This window comes from Ornithodoros turicata, chromosome 5 (assembly GCF_037126465.1).
Source record: "Ornithodoros turicata isolate Travis chromosome 5, ASM3712646v1, whole genome shotgun sequence".
Lineage (NCBI taxonomy): Eukaryota > Metazoa > Arthropoda > Arachnida > Ixodida > Argasidae > Ornithodoros > Ornithodoros turicata.
Genome location: NC_088205.1, coordinates 62,078,022 through 62,098,183, shown reverse-complemented (window position 1 = coordinate 62,098,183; position 20,162 = coordinate 62,078,022). Strand labels below are relative to the sequence as shown.

General features: G+C 46.4%; 1 protein-coding gene across 1 annotated transcript in view; it reads right to left on the bottom strand.

Annotated features, from left to right (window-relative positions):
* LOC135396116 (uncharacterized) overlaps positions 1-20,162 on the bottom strand; it is a 90,613-nt gene that overhangs the window by 63,146 nt on the left and 7,305 nt on the right. The gene's annotated exons all lie outside the window — the stretch shown is intronic.

The window sequence follows — 20,162 nt, the reverse complement described above, 5'->3', positions numbered from 1 at the left end:
GACTTCCCTCGCAGCTTTACGTCACTTCTGCGGCGTCTACGATTCAACGTCGCCTTCACCCCTGTGTTCCGGGTTAAGCTGGGTTACAGTAGCACGGCGCTGTGCCCAGCTTACCACACCCCAGCTACGATTACCCATGCCATCGAGGACTGTGACCGGTACACGTGTGAACGCCGGTTGTCTCGATGCCAACTTGAGTTCCTTGACCATAGACCATTCAGTTTGTCCAAAGTGCTTGGCCCCCTTGTTTGTCCAAAGAGCTCCCCTGCGCATCAGTGCCGGGCTCTTCACTCCCTTTTTGCTTTCGTGCAAGTTACTGGCCTCTTCTAAGAGCACTAAACAGAACTCACCGCTCACCGTTAACTCATCCTCTTATATTAACCTCTGTGGAGTGGGGTAGGGTCCTGTGGCTGCCACGAAGAAACATCCCATGCCATCATCGCTTCGCATAATCGTTTTTGGTTGTTGCTTTCATAGCATATGGCGATGCAACTGCCCATTCATCATCTTAAAAAGAAAGTTGTTTTCATTGCATATTGTTTCTCGTTTTCTTGGTGCTGCTGGTGGTTGTGGTGATATGGTGGTAATAATGGAACTGCTTGCCGTAGTTGGCCACCACGACCATCAGGCGTGCAATGTCACGACTATCGCAGGGGGGATCGTGGTGCTGTGCTGTCTGGGTGGTTTCCTCGGTCGCTTTAAGAGAAGTATCGGTGCAGTCCTCTCTGAAGTCGGCCCAGGGCGCACCTTATGACACACTTTAGGAATTACCACTGTTTTATGACCCAGTCATGCAGTTCGTTTGCCATAACATGGTATTTTCATGCGTTCAGCTGTGCAAGCGCCAATTCTAACATCAGTAGTAGTTGTAGACGCCTGTAGTTTCGATACTAGGAAAAAGCGTGCATTCTTGCTTTACATAAGACAAGGTAGGTCAAAATGAGACACAAATTTGCTATTGAACCACACTTCTAATTTTACTTCCATTTCGAAAAAATAATAATCACAGCTAAATTGTCACAATTTTTAAACGTATATTTTGCAGTTATATAGTACTTAATGCAATTGACCGGTTTGATCTACCGTGCGGTAACCGAAGAAAGCTCACACCACGCTAACAAGAGAACAAGCTTCAGGGAGACTCTGGGGTCTTAATCGCTGAACGCCCCGTTCAGGTTAACGAAACGAGCAACTTTATCGATGCTTTGCTGTGGTCACAATCTGTGCTCCTCGTGAAGCTTCTTCTTTGTGCCTATCGTGCACGTTACGAGCGCTCACGTGTTGTGATGTCGGTGGTGGTGGTGGTGGCGTTGGCGAAAGGGCTCGCCGTTGTCGGCCTCACAGAGGTGGGCAACGTCACGACTGACGCCCTGGGGGAATGTGCGTCCTAGACTGACTTCTAAGGGAACTGTGCCGATATATGTCTGAAAGCGTCTGGGGAAAACTCAGGAAAAACCCCAGACAGCGCAGCTGGGACCGCGGTTCGAACCTGGTGTTGTGATGTCACCGCCCTGAGCGAAGAGCAGGCTGCCAGCGAGGTGTCGGGTGAGAATGGTCTTAAAGGACAACGGAAGCGAAATTTGTCCATTGCAAAAAAAGGTTCGAACAAGGTGTTATTACGTAGAATTATTACAGTTGCGTAGAATTATGGTACCACTCGTATTTTGCGAGTACGTTGCACGGATGGGCATATTTTTGACGATTACGAGCGCGCTGGGCCGCCCACTCGACACGATCGCCCATGGAGCGCGGCCGCTGCCGCAAAGCATTGCGGGAAAATCTGAGGAGCGCGTGACGTCCAATATCTCTCGAGCTCCATGTGCGGCTGCCCGGTGAACGGGATAAACACTTCGAATTCCGAGTAACGCCTGAAGATATTCGATTCGGAGATCTCGTGGAAGTCTGAAGGCGATATATCTTATGAGAGATGGGTTCGTACATGCTTCTTCGTCTCCATTTTTTCCCCGTAGCGGGAAACAGACGTACGCCGAAACTCCAAGTGGAGGTAAATATTTGTGCCTTCCCTTTTCGTGAAAATACAGAAGGGGCCGCTCCTTCTTTCAGCCTGATGTACTTCGTTGACAAGCCAGGGCTAATGAGCACCTCTGGATCTGTTTTGAACCACTCGTCAAGAATATGTCTGCACACTATTTGTCTTGTTTCACCTGTTTGCAAGTAGGCATGGACGGATTCGCGGCGACAATAATATTCCTGTCTTTCGGAAACAATTGAAATATGACAGTCATCATAAACGTCAGACATCGGCGGAATTTGAACTTCGCATCTCTGGATTGCCAGTCGAGCGCCAATGGCCAATACGGCCACGGAAACAACCACAGACTGGTTTGTTCTGAAACTTTGTTCTGAAACTGGACTTTGTGCTGAAACATATCCTGGCCGAACGCAAGGTAAGACAGCCAGCAATGTAAGCAGCAAGACTCTCACCCCTAGAGAGAATGGGATCACCTTTGGTTCGAATGGATTTTGGGGGCCAGCCTCGGTAGCGCCGTCTTTGTAATAAACTTCAGTCGATGTTTGGCGCTATGTTTGTGCTGTCTATCCCTGTGTCGTTCGTGCAAGGAACACTATGTCCTCGCGTTGCTGGAAGGAAGTCGGCAACATGCTGTAGCACACCCAGGAAAGACTTCACAAGCATGTACAATTTTGCTTGTCGCGAAAATCAACTTCCGATCGCAAAACAACCGCGCAATGAAAGTCAGGAACACCAACAGGAGAGACAACGTGCGTCACTTCCGTGGTCTGCTACGGCGGCGCGGCGACGCTCACCAGGGGCTCAGAGTGCTCCGCGGACGAATCTTATATCGCGATTGTGGCGGCATTTCAACTAATATACGTAAATCTAAGTCGAATTCCGGATTATTTTGGTACACATCGCAATATGAGGCAAACAGCTTTGCACCTTATTTTCGCTTCTGTCGTCCTTTAAGTATGACACGAGAAGTATTGTGTGCTGAGTTCTAGGGCACATGGGAGTCCGAGGCCAGTAAGGGAAGACGTAGTGGTATCAGAAGTAGAAAGAGGAGGAGGCTGCCCTTCCTCCTCAGCGTAAACACTTATTTGATTACCTCCATGTAAACTTTTCCTTCAAGCATGGAAGTACAACGCGCAGCCTTACTGTCAGTTTTCATAAACAGTAGACTTAAAATAAATTCGCAGTTCAATAAAACGTTTTTCCAGTGAGCTTGAACAGAACGTTAGTGAACTTTTTAAATTCCGTGTTAGCACCGCGAAGCAAGAGAATGTTATGGAACTATTCAAGAGAATCTACCCCAGGAAATGTACAGAATGCTTTGCTCTTCACATTCATTACAACATCAACACTAATATCCGCAATGTACTCTAAAAGAGAAGAATTCGAAAACTAAACTACTATAGGCATCCTGGCATTTGGCGGAGGGAACAACTTTACAAAATGTGTCTCGTCCAGTTGAAAGGCATCCTGACTCCATCCCGTCCATGGGGCACGGTTAGCCGCTTGTGTGATCTCCCAAGCGAAGAATCCTTCCGCCATCTTTCTTTGGCAGCTTCAGCGTCAGCAAGTCGTGAGGAATAACGAAACGAGGAACATTATCGCCGCTCTGCTGTGGTCACAATCTCTGCTCCTCGTTAAGCTTCCTCGTTGAGGCTATATTGCTCGTTACGAGCCCTTGCGTGTTGTGATGTCACCGCCCTGAACGAACTACAGCTGCCTACGAGGCTGCAATCTTTTCTACCAATGGGGTTGTTTAATTTTGTTTGGATAGCTCGCATAGTTTGTCCATAGCAGTTTGTCTATGGCTTGTCGTTGTCACTAGTGATGTCACGAACTTTTTACGAACCCGCGGTTCGACTGCGAACCTGGTGGTTCGCAAGATTCGACGAACCTTCGAATTTCTTGTCAGTTTCGCAAAGGTTCGCAAAAGTTCGCAGCTGAATTTAGCTGATTTTCTTCGTGGGGCCTTGGATGACAGGTAAGCGACGAAAGTCGTCCCCACTAGTCGGCCCACCAGTCGGCCCACCAGTCGGCCCACTAGTGTTCTGGCTTCGTGGTAAACGTAGTTTGTACATTTAAGATTTAACTGCTAACAGTTTTGCGCCTTTGTCCTTGCGTGCTTTGTTTTTCTTACCGACTGTCTGTTTACTCTGCGAAGGTGTATGTATAGGAATGCTAGGTGGTACCGTGGTAGGCGCAGGTAAGTTTCTGTTGCTAGAAAAGTACAAATCGAAGGAAAGCTAACTGATTTATCGAATATACCGTACAGGAGGACATATTAGCAAGTTTTAGTGCATCGTACGCTATCGCCTTTGCGGACGCAAGGGATAGCGTGGTGGTTCTGCGCACTGCGCGAAGCTTTCTTTATGGTTTGCGTGTGCGTAGAAGCACCAACGGTATCTCTTACGTACGCAAAGGCGATAGCGTACGGTACAGTAAAACTCTCTATTGTCTGATGTGATCAAGCCTAATTAAGCCTTGAGTGGCGTACGTTGGACTGTTTACGTTTCCGGGCATGTCACACCACACTGTAAGAAAATATTCCGTTTCAAAACAGGACCGAATGCTGATATCCGTTGATGCCAGCCAATTCCCCGTAGTCTTCCGTTACGGCTCTGATGGTAGACGGCGAATGTACAGGAATGCACCCGTAACTGAGAAAAACGGTGTTGAGTCTGTTGTGAACTGCCAACGGCTACCACTCAGTAAATAGTACATCATCACGGCTGAAGTGCCGTTTGGGCAAGGTCCTCGGACGAATGCGGTACCCGCCGCCTTATCCAAAATCCTAGCGAATGCGCATGCGCAGAATTGGTCTTGCAACCACTGGGGTCGTATTTGGCGCTGCTGCTGCCCGAAAAACGTCCCCATTGCCATCAATGGGAGTGTCCCATCCCTGGTACAGGTACCTAATCCGAGTGGGAAAGCCTCGGCGGTCTTCCTGTGGATTCGTGGGTGCATCAACGAAGATATGCATAGCTTTCGGGATGGCTGTGTGTGCGACAGCTGATATCTTTCCTCGTCTGTGCATGTGTGCGCCCTGACACATATACAATAATATAAATGTTCGCATGCGCAGTGAAGTCGAACTTTTGCGAACTTTCACGAATTTTCCTGAGAAAAGTTCGAAAGTTTCGAACTTTTGCGAACTCGAACCTTGCCAGGTTCGTGACATCACCAGTTGTCACTTTTTCATCTTCTTTCTCGTCTTGATCTGGATCTTCTCCAGAGTATCTCAAAGCCCTCATGTAACCACTGGTGTGAATACCATGAAAGGGAAAGGATATCCTTTTGTACACAGTCGTGGAGCAATGTTCGTTTCTGCAGAAATTCTGTTTCCGCAAATCTCCAAACGAAGATGTTTAACATTCTAACGAGTGGGTGGACCCATTCGTAAGGCAAACGATCTCGTTCGATCGTTACTGGACCGAGAGATTACGCCCCTGTCACCCCCAAGAACACACGCGGTCCTCAGGATGTCCCCACAGTGTCATCGTGTCCTCGTCCTTCTAGGTGTATCCCCAGAACTTCCTGAGGATTACACTCAGGGACTGTCCGTGAAGAGTAATTCAGGAACGTCCTGTGCCTGCCCTTGTGGGTAGCTAGCGGGACACGAAATACCACTTTGTTTAGTTTACCTGCCCAGACTCCATGAACATATTTGTTCTGTTTTTAGGTCGATCCTTCGACCGGATTGACATTTTTCTGAAATAAAAGGTGGTCCAGCGTAAAATTCCCGGCCTCCGAGAAGGATGACTGTCTACGATACATGGAGCATTTCTCGAGGAAAGGACAGAAATGCGCGATTGTGTCGCACTGCTTTTGACTTTCAAAAGTCCTACCTGAATGTCTCAAAATTAAAGGAGTAAGAAACGTAGACTTTGCAATGATTCAGAGCTGATACTTGCGTAATCGAAAGAAACGTGGACGGCTCACCATCCGTTTTGTGTTGCAAGCGAGCTGGGCTGTCGAATTTAACGGAGGGTCGCGTAACAAGCAATAAATAGTATATGTTTTCGCTTCAGAAGAGAATTCTAGTACCTTTCGATGTGTGTTTTTCTATGTTTTTTTATGTCTGTCTTATTTTCCGCTATGGAATGCGCTAGGAACGAGCAGCCAGGCTTTATTCTTAACCAATATGAAAGGAATCGATATGCAACTGTTTTCTGTTAATGTGCAATAAAAAAACGTTGATATCGGTTGAATGCGTCAGCAAATAAAAAAGAAAAGAAAAATAGAACGAATGGTTCATCCTAGAAGTGCTTTGGCGCTGTTCTAAAGTTGTCCTCACATAGCGTCTGTGGATGCTATGAGGATACCGTGGGGACGCTATATTAGTGCCAAAATGACATGTTGAGGATGATTTGAGGATCAGATTCACCCTCCTGGGGATGTCATCCCCGTCCATGCATGATGCTCTTAGAATATCCGTGGGATGACAGTGTATTGTCGGGGTACGTTAACAAAGCGAGCGCGTCATACACACGTGCTTGAGTTCACGAGCGCCTCGCGCTTCGTTAGATCATGAGCCATGTAGGCGATGAAGCCTATATGAGCACGTGAACACATTCGTTAGGCAGAGGGCACCGTTGGTCGTTACGCGAGCGAGAGATTACGCCTTTGTCCCGTTAAAGAAAAAAGTGTTCGAGTTAACGAGAGCGCCGCCCCTCGTTAGCTCGCGATGGAAGCGATTAAACCCTAGAAAAGCCGACATTTCTATCCAATTTGTTAACTAAAAGAAGACTTACGCATGATGACCGTCAAGCTAATCCACACACCGGTAATCCCAACCAGGAAAAAAAGAAGCATATATTTAAATAATAGAAAGACACTAATGAATGATTGCACATTTGTTAACTGAAAAAAGTTTTACCCGAATGGCTACGGAACTGCACAGCACAACTAAAACGTACTCACAAATCGATATCGCAGAATCAAATCTCTGTATCACGTCGGCAATATCCAGCGTCTCTTTATCTGCTATTACGCAGGAGGACATCGTTTCAATTTTTGCCAGCACGGAACCGTACGGGAAGTACTTATGTCGCCTCAAGGTCCTGCTGTAGCCTAGCAGGTCGTAGGTTCCAATCCTAGCACCGCCTATCATGTCTGAGGTCTTCCCTGCGTTTTCCGGCAGACGTTCTACATGGATGTGAGCGCAGTTCTCCTGAAGTCGGCCCAGGACGAATACTAACCCCCTCCCTGGCTGTCGTCTCTCCATCTGTACACGTCTGTACGACGCTCATAGCTATAGTTGCCGCGTGGTGCTAACTGAATTTTAAAATAAAACGCTAAGATAGATGTAGAACAAAATGCTCAAGAGAAATTGTGCTCAGAAGAGGAAGGGAAACAGACGATAAATCGCCCATTGCAAATAAGCAGTCTTCTTCGTATGCATGATGTAAAGAACATCAGCACGGACAACACAAATGGTTGCAAATAATGTCATTGTGCGCTGTCGGCCTGCTTCCTAATGCATCATTCATAACGTCCCAGACGTCATTCATAACGTTTTCTGTGTATGCTTACTCTACCCCGCCGTCAACGTCACTATATGAACGCTTCACGCTTATACCGTGGAACATTAGTCTTAAGCAGTACAGAGTCTTTAGGCTTACCTACTCTTAACTGGATACCAGTGTTGAGGGTAACAAAGCTACTTTTTTCGTTAACTTTTAACTTAACTCGTTGTTTTTGAGCTCCAGTAACTTCTTGGGGATCTCGTTCCTTTTTTCGATAACTTTGTCACAACAACTTGGGGTAAGTTCCAGGTTCCTTTTGTTCGATTCTGCTATACAAATATCGTAAGCTGTGCCCTACCTCTCTAATGAGAGGACAGCCATGTACGCGCCGTCGTACGTGCGCGGAGCATCTTTCGTGTAGTTGCGTGGTAAACACTCAACTTTAATGCTGCTTAGCAAGCGACGAGCTTCTGAAAGGCTCAAGTATCCTCATTCAATTGCCAGCAAACAGATCAATTAAAATTCTTCGTTAATACTTTAATTTTGCGGGACCTTCTCCAATGCGACGTGTGCACTTTCTGAATATTAATGTGCCCTTCAGTCCACGCATAGATGCGTTTAAATATAGTTTTATCCCTCGCACGATATGTTTACGGAATTCAATTCCTGATGCTAACGGGACTCTTCCCCCGAAGGATTTTCGGTGCTGTGCAAGCATATGCTCCTACCATAGCCTTAACAAGGCTGCATTATGTATAACTGAATAAAATGCTGTTTTGGCCGTACATTAGGAGACTCAGATGACGTTCATGATTGCGACGATCTGTGTATTTATAATGACAACAACAGAGGTCACTGCTGTGTACGAAGATTAAAGCTTGGCGCGGTTCAACGACATGGGCGTAGAAAGCAACGCATGGACCCCAAGCTTTAAATGTATCTTTTGTGCTCCGTTGAAGAACCGTATTAGGAGATCAAAATCATCAAGTGCCTCGCTAAAGACCTCTTCCGTCACATCAAATAGTGGTGTAGTTTCCGTAAAAATAAAACTACTTGCACACTGGCTGACCTTTCCGAAATAAACGTATATCCCCCCCCCCCTACTTGCACAAAACATCTTGCACCTCCCATTGTGAAATCAAGTTCAGGATTAATTACAGAAACGTCAAGATCTAGAAAGCATATACTAGGTAGCAGGTACCTTAAAAGTAGCTCGTTGCTTCTCCAAAGCAGCTTAGGAACTTCAAGTTCATTTTCATTACCTGCAACTTCGTTAGTAACTCAGTTACATTTTTTGCACAGTAACTTAACTGGTAACGAGTTCCTTTTGTCGAGTAAGTTCCACATCTCCGCTGGATACAGTACATCGCAACTTTTGTTTTTACATTTAGATAAAGTTGCTGAGGTTGAAATGAGAAATAAAAAATTACTTGACAGAGGTCAGGTGACGCATACCTACTACTATCATACATAAGACAAGGTGCTGAATTATAATTAACACAATGCCACCACCCTGGCAAGGAACTGAACAGCAGACCATAATAAAGAAAGGAAATGGTAAGGGGAGAGAGTGAAATAGTAAAATTATGGAAATTTTTATGCAACGTATCTAAATATATCCAATAAAATATATATATAGTCCATAGAGATTTATATAAACACAACATACAAAAACAACTCCGCACTGATACCGTTAGTTGATCCGGATCTCTTGGCCCAGTACAACTATGAAGGAACATGAAGGAATCGCACGGTGCACTTGGTCAATCGATTGCCCTGCTGGCCAAAAACAAAGCTCTTTCTCGATGTTCAGCGGTCGATTGCGCAAGCGGTTAAGGAGCGACTTGGAGTGTGCTGCAGCTGACTGTGTGGCGGAAACAACTAATAAAGATGCATTGAACGACCTCGTAACACCACATTCACTGCAGTTTGGGGATGATGCTCCCCAGAGACAACAGATGCCTGTGATATGCAACGCTATTGCAATAGAGTTCGGGTAGGCACCCGGAAATATCTCCGTGGGTGTACCATGTATAGGAGCAGCGTCTGTGCAACAAAGAGTACGCCTCGCTGAGTTCATGTCGTGACTTTCTGTCGCTACAGCGTTTAAGGTATGTAGAATGTCGTACAAAAAATGTGAACCCATGTGATCAATCAAATCCTGAGGTGAGGGCTACCTGCGCCCATTTTGAGATGATTAATCGGTTCAATAGTTGTAGTAACGAGAAAGGTAAGAGTCAATACTCCGATTAATATCACTTGAGCAGCAGAAGGCGATACGCGAGATATTTCAGCGAATGTCCAGGCGTCAAATACAACCGCAAAAAAGAAAGAGATAGAAGAGAAGGCACGTGCCTCGCTAATTGGACGAAGGACGTGACGTCACGGAAGGGAGGACGTCATGGACTGGCAGCTGAGGGAAGCAGCTTTACTAACCCGCGATGCCTAGTTTCCTCTTGGTGCTACTGTTTGCGCGAATATGTGTGCCAGTGCATATAGTCCTAATTTCTACTATTCCTCTGGCAAGCGTCGTCTGGTAACGTCGCCCTCTGGGGAGCAGCATCTCAACTGATATCCGCAACACCGCCATTTCCATTGTTTTGAACATGGGGTTTGTACATTTCCCACTGTAACTCTGCATTGCGATGCTCAATCACTTTTAAGCTTACCAGGATTGAAATGCCTACAGAGACAATATACAGACAATACAATTCTCAACCTACGTTGATTTCAGTACGGCCTGTACGGTACACATTTACGGATCACTGCCCTGTACATACCAAAAATTATGATTAAGATCTTCTTCCTCACACTTTCTCTCCGTTATCCACCACAGGGGCTAAATTATGACGAGCTAGCATTTTAGCTCACCATATAGCAGCTAAACTACAAACGAGCTGCTTATGGTGCCTGAATACTAGCTCCCTCTGTGTACAGAGGGAGCTACTATTTAGGCACCCTAGAGCTGCTCTGTTTGGTCTTCTTTTTCACCGCCATCAATGGACCACATTACGCCTCATGCGCAATCTCTGGCGTCACTGTCGCTGCGTGCCTTGTGCAAAAGAAATAATGGAAATATATTCACTATCGATTACGACTGCGGTGACAACGGCACACGGGGCACAGATTGTTTGAGCAAACGGTGGTTCAGCAGGAAGTAATTTATGCGGGCAATAGTGTTTTGAAAGTGATAAGAGATGAACGCGATATATCTGTGGCAGAAGGAAGGGGGGATGATGGAGGTGATGACGACAGTAGAAAGAGAGTGAACCCAGGCTTAAGATTGTGACAGGCAATGTCCTAATATCTTCGCGTCCGCAATTTAGAGAGGCTGTGAAAGGCAATTTTGCCCGTCAACCAGAGTTTATGGTACTCGTTGAACATAGAAGTAAAATGGGAGCGAGCTGGTGTATACTGGTACTTGGCAACATGTCCCTGAGATTGGGGGGAAGGACAAAGGACGTTTTGTGCTGTCCGTTCTTGTCTTTGTCCCAAGCTCAGGGACATGTTACCAAGTCAAGTTAGGGCAATCGCCATGTAGTTGCCATAGTGCTATGCCTCTGCGTATTGCAGCTGCAGAAACTTACTTTCTGCCATGGTATTGAAGGTGCATTTGTGGATACGCCTTTGGATCGAAATTAAAACGTTTTGAGCTATACTATATTCCATGATTTATTTAATCAGTGTAGCTTATGTGGATTTTGTTATAAAAGACTAATTCTCATCTAAGCTTTCTCATGGTACACAGGGTCGTGTGCATGGTGCGTCGACAACCGGTTTGCAATAATAACACTAATAATTCTGTATTTTACGTTGCTAAAAAACTCACAGTATGTCCGACACCATTGTGGTCGGCATACAAATTGGTTTTGCCATCTGAAACCACATTTTATCTGCTGAGACCACGTACTGTTCAGTGTCTCTCGCGGACGAAGGCGTGTCCTCGCAAGCCAAACATCACGCCACGAAACTGCCCGGTATATCAGGGGGGGGGGGGGGGATATGTTTAATAGAGTGAAAAGGATAAAAAAGGAAAAAAAGGAAATGTCCGCCTGCCGCGGTATATCAGGCCTGCAACCTTGGCGTACTACTACCAGTTATTCCCCACATTATCAGTTACTGATACCCGTTATCAGTACTACCAGTCCCGTTTTCTTTCAGTTATCTTCCATTCTCTTCGTACTTGAAAGTGCCACTAGGGACTAAAAAATTATATTTATTTTCTTTCACATTTTAAATCCGTACGCAAAATATAAATTCCGTCACTGAACATTACACGAACTTCATGTTGTAGATACCAATAATTATGCCGATGTTTTTTGGAACCGTCCTTTTCACAAAATGCAGTGACTGCTTCTCGAACGATTCTTCTAATTCTCGCTACCTGTTTATCTACACTGAACAGATTTATATGCCTCTGAATAAAGCACCAATTTGGGCCTGTTGGTCACACATAATAAAATCGCTAACGCAGTGCGTCGGTCCTGTGTCGTCCTTATTGTTTCTAGCACTGTTTTAGCGATTTTATATACCTCTGGACACTATCAGATCATTATTGCACGGTGTAACTTTTCACATTACAGGGCAGACTAGCAGGAAGAGTGGATGACACAAGTTATGTAAGTGCTTACGTAAACAGAGAGTATAAAAATACAAAGTAGCGGGATCGATATCACGTTAAAGTAATACTGTGGACACGTCATCTGCACCACCATATTACTGTTATCGAATAAGGTCGGCCGTAAACTGGCATCGAACTTCGACGCATTGCTTTAGAAAGAATGCTCTTTTCCTCGCAAAGAAATATTTCTTTGTCCTGCTGCTCAGATAGCCCTCTGCTGCTGTTGACTTTATTGTTTGTTTCTATAGCATTGACTGAATCGTTGGTCCGACAGTTTCGTTCATTTTCCTAATGTGCCACATATCCGTTCAACGCTGTTTGTGAGCCCAATGTGTGTGTGTGTTTCTGTGCATAAATCTGTTCTTTTCATTTTTCTTTCGCTAAGTCAATCGATCCCTCACCTTCACAGTGTAATTAATGCTGTTGAAAACCGCGCCATTCTTAATTAGTGGTGCGCCCATCGAAGCTTCTTTAAATTTTACCTGAGGCAAACACCACGTGTCGAACAATTCCTGGTTTTGTGCGGCGTTTATTTTTTCGCTTCTGTAGAGCGTTGGAAGGAAGATCGATAATACGCTACATGGAAGTAGAGGCGGTGTTCAGAGACACTTTCCTTACACTCTGAAAGGCGAACTTCATCGCGTAACGCGCAAATCATTGCGCGGAACGATACAGTTATCGCTTCAGATTTGACAAAGTGAGCGGTCCGCCCCATTGTGACAATTTCCATGACCGCATAAGTGTCCTTAAACGGCGTACGCTTCTCACGAGACTATGAGGTGACCCTTGTTCGGAGTCCTGGTACTGGCTGTGCTACGCGTCCGGCGTAATTCCAGGTATCGGAACCATTATTTTTTTCGGTTCGGTTCGGGTTCAGGTTCAGGCATATTGGCTCGGTTCGGGTTCAGCTCCGCAGCAGCACAAAATATCGGTTCAAATCGGTTTGAACCGGTCCAGGAAAGTGAATTTGGAGCAGATTGCCATGGGTTAAAAGGAAGCACATCCGTACGATTCTCAAATTCACTTTTGTTGTTGTTGCCGACTCAGCAGCATAGCTGGGCGGCCTCACTCATGAGGACCCTCATGAGGACGCCTCACCCTCACCTCACGACGATGAGGTGAGGGTGAGTGAGGCCAGCCCACGCTGAAAGTTCCTCATAAGGACAGTCATGAGGCATTGTCCCTCATGAGGCCCACCGTGAGGGCCCTCATGAGGCCATCAATACGTGAGGGTACAACGTATTCCGTGAGGAGCCTCACAGATGAGGCCGTGAGGCCCTTTGTGAGGAGCCTCACCGATGAGGCCGTAAGGCCTTTTGTGAGGAACCCCACCGATGAGGCCGTGAGGCCCTTTGTGAGGAACCTCACGGTTGAGGCCGTGAGGCCCTTTGTGAGGAACCTCACGGATGAGGCCGTGAGGCCTTTCGTGAGGAACCTCACGGATGAGGTCATGGGTCCATTCGTGAAGAGCCTCACGGATGAAGGGGAAGCCACTGTATCCCCTCGCTTGGAGAAGGTGTGCGGCAGATGACATCACTCTGCGCGAAGGGTCAATGGAAATTCGATGATCTTCGAGGATCGCAATGTTCCGTTCTTAGGTTTCATTCCTCCATATACAGGGTGGTACACCAACCATGATAGAAATTCATAGTAAAAGACGTTGGCCTCGGAGAGACATGCGGTCAAGGAATTTTTTTTTCTGCCAATAACTTTTGCCACATTTTGGTAATATTTTGATTTTATTTTTTTTGACGGTAAGTTAATTTCTTGAATTGAACTCCGAAATTTTCCAAGGCAACCTGACGTTTTCTTTGCAGAAATGGGTTCCCCGTGGTCATTTTTCTCAGTATAGCACATAATCCCACTCGTAATGCAATGGCAATTGCCAAAATAAATTCGTCGAAAATTCGTGGAGATGAGCCCTTGGCTCCGCCTCTTTTTTGACGGCTCTAAGTTTGAGCGCAAAGCTGCGAAGAAAGGAGGTTACACTGACACGCCACACGAGGGGGGAAAGGGTTACAAGCCTTACCCACGGAACAAACACCCGCGGTGAGTGCGGGAATCAGAGCTATATTTTCAAAAATGAGGTCACCCGACGTGTTGACAGGTAGGGAAGGAAATACATTTTTGGACCGTTTTGCACTCCGGTCTCAGTGAATGCAGTGAACAAGTAAACGGCAGCGATGGCAAGCACCGTGTATTCCAACCAAGAAAAAACAAGGATGATCATTGCTCTGGGGGCTGCAGGTATTGACTATGACAGAGCAGTCCTCAAATACAGTGAAATGCTTCCAGGAACTAGGGTGGTGAGCTCTTGTACCATAAGGCGTGCATTTGTGAGATTGTCCACAACAGGAAGGTTCCATTCCGGTACCCAGAGCCGGTCACACCCAATCTCTGCCAGTGAGTCGACACAAACAGACCAGGCCCTGAAAGAAGTAGGAGATGATCTCCACGTAAAGTCTGCGCACCCTGGCAAAGTGAGTACAGACATCAAAGTCAAGTGTGCTGAGGATACTACACAAGCACAAACTCCACCCGTACCACGTGAGCCTTCATCAACATTTCCAACCGGGCGACAACCAGAAACGGCTGGATTTCTGTAACTGGATCCGATGTCGGACCCAGGAAAGCAGAAACTTTCTGAACAGGGTCAATTGGGCTGATGAGGCCCACTTCTGCCATAGCGCTCAAGTGAATCGACACAACGCGCATTATTGGAGCCAAACAAACCCACACTGGCTACGGGACTGCAAGCATCAGTACGAATGGGGATTGGATGTATGGGCTGGGATTTATAACGGAGCCATTATTGGGCCAATCTTTTTCACGGGACCCCTAAATGCCAACCGCTACTGTAGCGAAATTTTAGATGCCGTGTTCAGCTTTATTGATGACCTGCCTCATGCTGAACAGACCCGCGTGTAGTTTCAGCACGATGGGGCTCCACCTCACAGCGCGCGGCGTGCAGTACTGCTGCTCCGTCACATGTTCCGGGAGAAGTGGGCTGGCCGATTTGGTCCAGTGTCATGGCCCGCCAGGTCTCCTGACTTAACGCCGATGGACTTTTACCTCTGGGGTCGCATCAAGGACGAAGTATACAAAAGCGAACCACGATCGCCGGCTGACAAGCAGGGGAAAATCACTGCTTTCTGCTCGTCGCTTTCCAGATCCGAAATAAAAAGGGCCGTGGAAGATACAATTCGTAGAGCCCACCTGTGCATTGCAGCAGATGGCGAACGCTTTTACGCTAATGATAACCTAATCAAAGTACACAGGAAGTGTGTTGAATGTGAAGAAGTCCGTAGCATGTTGAAACAAACGAATTGAACAAAGAAGAGAGCTGACAGGCGTTCGCGCATACAACTCTCTCTCTCTCACACACATACACAGGTTCATGACAATAAGGTGGTGCAGAAAAACTACGAGACCGCTATCAGCGGTCATAGTGAAAACAGCCGCGTACGCACCCGAAAGCAAACAAACACACTGAGCAAAACACGAATAAAGGAAAAAGAGCGCGACCCTGAAACTGACGTGGGCAAAGCTGATACCTGGGAGCGGAACTCTTCTGTGGGTTGGGTTTGTAACCCTTTCCCCCTCGTGTGGCGTGTCAATGTAACCTCCTTTCTTCGCAGCTTTGCGCTCAAACTTAGAGCCGTCAAAAAAGAGGCGGTGCCAAGGGCTGTCATTGCCACGATTTTCGGCGAATTTATTTCGGCAATTCCCATTGCATTACGAGTGGGGTTATGCGCTATACTGAGTAAAATGACGACGGGGAACCCATTTCCGCAAAGAATACGTTAGATTGCCTTGGGAAATTTCGGAGTTCAATTCAAGAAATTAGCTTTCCGTCAATTGAAATGAAATAAAAAATATTACAAATATGTGACAAAAGTTACTGGCAGAGAAAAATCCCTTCACCGCATGTCTCTCCAGGGCCTACGTTTTTTTACTATGAATTTCTATCAGGGTTGGTAGACCACCCTGTATGAAGGCTACCATGAAGAATCTCACTTCAAAGGGGCATGCGACTTTTTCATTAGTGACCTTACAGATAAGTCATGACTCTCTTAGGCGGTCACGTTATGTTGTTGCATAAGATAAAACCCCGAGAATAGGGAACACGATTTCGAAATCGTGTTTTGAGCGCCACACCACCTCTTGTGGATTCGTTTTTCTGCCTGTTTGCCGTTTTCGAAAGCGCGTGGAGCTGCTTTCCTCCGCTAATTTCGAATGATTGCAACTGGACACACGCGTGCTGTGTCGTGCCAAAGGTGCCACGTGCGGTGTTTTTGTATTTTCTTTCTAAACAAATGTTACCGCTGCTGGAAATGTAACGAGGCTTTCTTTTTATTTTGACATCTCTTGTTCTTAACAGCATAAAGCTCAATACAAAGCAGCCTTTACCGGGCTCCCCAAAGTCTGTGCGACAGCAATAATGCAGGAGGTACTAAGGAAGGAACTAACAAAGCAGAACAAACAAATAACAATCAAAAAGATCTACGATGAAAAACCCGAGACTGGGGAAGAGACGAAAAACAGACGTTGAAATTGAGAGTTTGTGTGCGTCGTCTGTTTTTCGTCTTTTCCCCAGTCTCGGGTTTTTCATCATGGAGTTGTAAGAATTTTCAAAATCTTTCTTTGTCTCCTCAAAACGAAGCCAGGAAACCTGGAATCCCCGTGACTGTAGCGCGCCTTTGAAATGTAAAAGAAGGAGAAGAAAAAACAACAACAAAAAGGCACGACCTGATTGCAGGTGCGATTAAGTACCATCGTTGTGTCCAAACACTTCAGCTGTGAGCATATTCTCCGATTCTGGCAGCAGCGTCATACGGTTCTGGGAATCGACTACAGGATCTCTTCAAGCACTATTCCCCGCCACCCCCGATCATTTCCGTAACGGTACATCTGCACTGTAGTATTTCGGGCTCCACTTTACTGATGCCAAACACTAACGTTAAACCTCACTATGACAGTACCAACTGTCAGCACATTTATCCAAGCACAACACGAAACCCTGTAAACAGTTTGATGCCGCGCAGTATCATTAGTACCAACTACCGACACAGTAGATAAACGCCGACGTCTCATGTGAACATGACGGAAAGTTCTTTTGAGGCTCACGTACGTGTCTCCTAGTGACTTGAAGACACATGAGGCCATGTGGGTCCTCATGAGGTGAAGGTACGTGAGGCCATGAGGGCCCTCATGAAGTGAGGGCACGTGAGGATGAGGACACGTGAGGCCATGTGGGTCCTCATTAGGCGAAAGTACGTGACGCGCCGTGAGGACATGAGGGCCCTCATGAGGTGAGGGCACGTGAGGATGAGGATTCCTGAGGCCATGAGAGCCCTCATGAGGTGAGGACAAGTGAGGATGAGGACCATCATGAGGTGAAGATACGTGAGGCCATGAGGGTCGTGAATAGCCTCATGAGGTGAAGGCATGTGAGGATGAGGATGGTGAGGCCTTTCGGGATCCCGATGCCCTGAAGTGAGGTTCGTGAGGAAAAAATTTGAAATGGAATGTGAGGGTGAGGGCGACTGAGGTTAAGTTACTGGTGAGGAAAATTTGGTGAGGGTGAGTGAGGATGATAAAGTCCGTGCTTCGTGGGGTGAGGATGAGTGAGGCCGCAGGAAAGTGCCCACCTATGCTGAGCAGTGGTTCACAGCAACACTGCGTGTTACAGATCTGCCATTCAGGTGCAACGTTACAGTAGCGTACTGTACTCCCAACGTTCACTCATCGTACACACCCTGCTATATCCTGCTCAGGGTCTGGCCGTTCTTTTCACAGCCCAAAATGAAGACTTGGGGTTGCTGGACGACAAAGATCACGTACAAGGATGCCTACAACTCTCAAAAGGACGACCACAAAACTAACACAACTGAATGAACGAATAGTTGCAAGTGGGTAATACCTCGCGCACTTGGGTTGCAGTTTTGTTTTGTTCAGTTTTGGTTTCGAATTTGTTTGGAAACGCGGATCAATCCGCTGTGTAAATCGTACTTCCCATGTCTCACAACGCACATTACGTCTGAACCGTTTCGCGAACCGGTGACCGCCTCGACTTTTTTCGGTTCAGCGAAAAATACGGGGTTTTCGCGGTTTTCGGTTCGGGTTCAGTTTCGGTTCCGCTCCCTGCGTAATTCTAAAACACTACCCAGTACGGCAGATCCGGCTTCCTCAAGATTTAGCGGATGATAGGTGATGCTGTGGCGACCTACGTTACGTGGCCACGGCCTTCTGCATAGTTTCAAATACCGTGGGTGGAAAGAATGCAGGGAATCTTACGTCAGCGTGCCGTTCCACTTGTGTCGCCGAACTTGCTATAACCTGCGTTAAATTGCAGACATTCGCTGTGAAGTACTTTCCCAACGAATTGATTGTGTTAAACCAGGATCTGGGACTCACGATAAACAGAAGGACACTTCTTCTTGTTATGGGGAGAAAGTGGTCAGCCAATTTCATGTTAATTGAAACTTGAATTGAATTCAAGATGTCCATCATGGTAGATCATGGAATTGAAGCTGGGGGATTTTCGTGGAACACCCTGTATACAGCGCGTTGCATTTGTGTAAGCATCGCAAGCTGGAATTCGGGGTTCGAACATGTTCAGCTTCCTACAGATAACACCCAATCTAATCTGTATTTAAATAGAACAAGGGGTAAAAAATGCAACATCAATCAGTAATAACGGTATCAGTAGTAACGGTTAACGTGCTGACGTAAAAGTATAATAAATAATGCTGACGTAAAAGTAAACGACGTATAATAAATAGAGACCATAACGGTTCCGAAGCTCGAAGCCAGAAGTTGTGGACCAGCACAATGCGCCATTTTCACGACGCCAGCACGGCGTTTCAGTTGATACCTTGCATGATCATACCTCGGAAAAACATTTTGCCAAACTCCTTCGTTTGGAAAGGAATAGACACACTGCCACACTGTCAATGCTCACAGTTCAGCGTATTACGCAACAGGAAGTCGAGCCATGAAATTAGAGACTCAAACGGTATCGTTGACCAGATATCATCTGGAAAATATCTCTGCCTTTTTTTCCGCTATTGATATTTGAGACCGCCAAAAATACAGTAGCGTCTCTGCGTTGCCATGGTAACGCAGGTTGCCATACGATCAGCTATCGCCCGCTAAAGCTAGACATAACGCAATCTGTTGTACAGGGTAGTGTTTTGGAATTACTGGTCCGGGTGTTTTCGTTGGGTATCGTTTCTCAGACCCTGTAAGGGGAATCGACGGGGCAGTTTACTGTGAAGCCGGCCCCTGATGTACGATCCCCGACGAGGAACATGTCGCCTCATCGGCAGGTAGAGCGCTCGGCAATAGCACGCGACATCAACATCATAGAATTGATGAGTAATTCGTTTTCAAAGCCTGCCTTCGTGAAACTTCTGGTAATAACGTTTAGGGAAGTGCCTCAGGAAAAGAGCCGCTGATGTTTCGCACAGAGACTGTTCTTCTTCTCGGCACTGTGCTCACCATTGGCATGGTATTTAAAGGGTTAGGGATGATGCGTTAAAGAGTTCATGGTCATCATGGTCATCATGGGTCACTATGTGTGGGTGGAAAAATCCAGCCTGGGAAAAACCTAATTTGGTTTTCGCCATCCACGCATGCAGTTGACCTATACAATAGCCATGAATTTTTTTCGAGTTGCAGAATTGGTCGGATGCCGAATTCAATTTTTCCACATTTTTTTAAATATATTATCACGTCATTCCTAACCCTTTATATACCATGCCAATAATGCAATGATGAGGATCGATGTCCCGAAGAACAGTTTTGTTCGAAATATCGTCACACGGCACTTGAATACGTGTCTCGTGTCGGAGCTAGCGAGTGCCCCGACCCTCGTTAGCCCGTTAGCTGCGTTAGCGATTAAGCCCCCAGAGCCAGTTTACAAAAAAAAATAAAAATAAAAAAGCTGAGTACGAGTGCCATACAGACTCATTCTCAATAGCTTTGGCGGCGCGTCCCGCATGCTTCCCGCGCTTTCTCGTAGCGTCATCATCACCATACCGCACGAGCAGCGAGCGCGTGCTCAATGCGTTGCGAAGGCTTC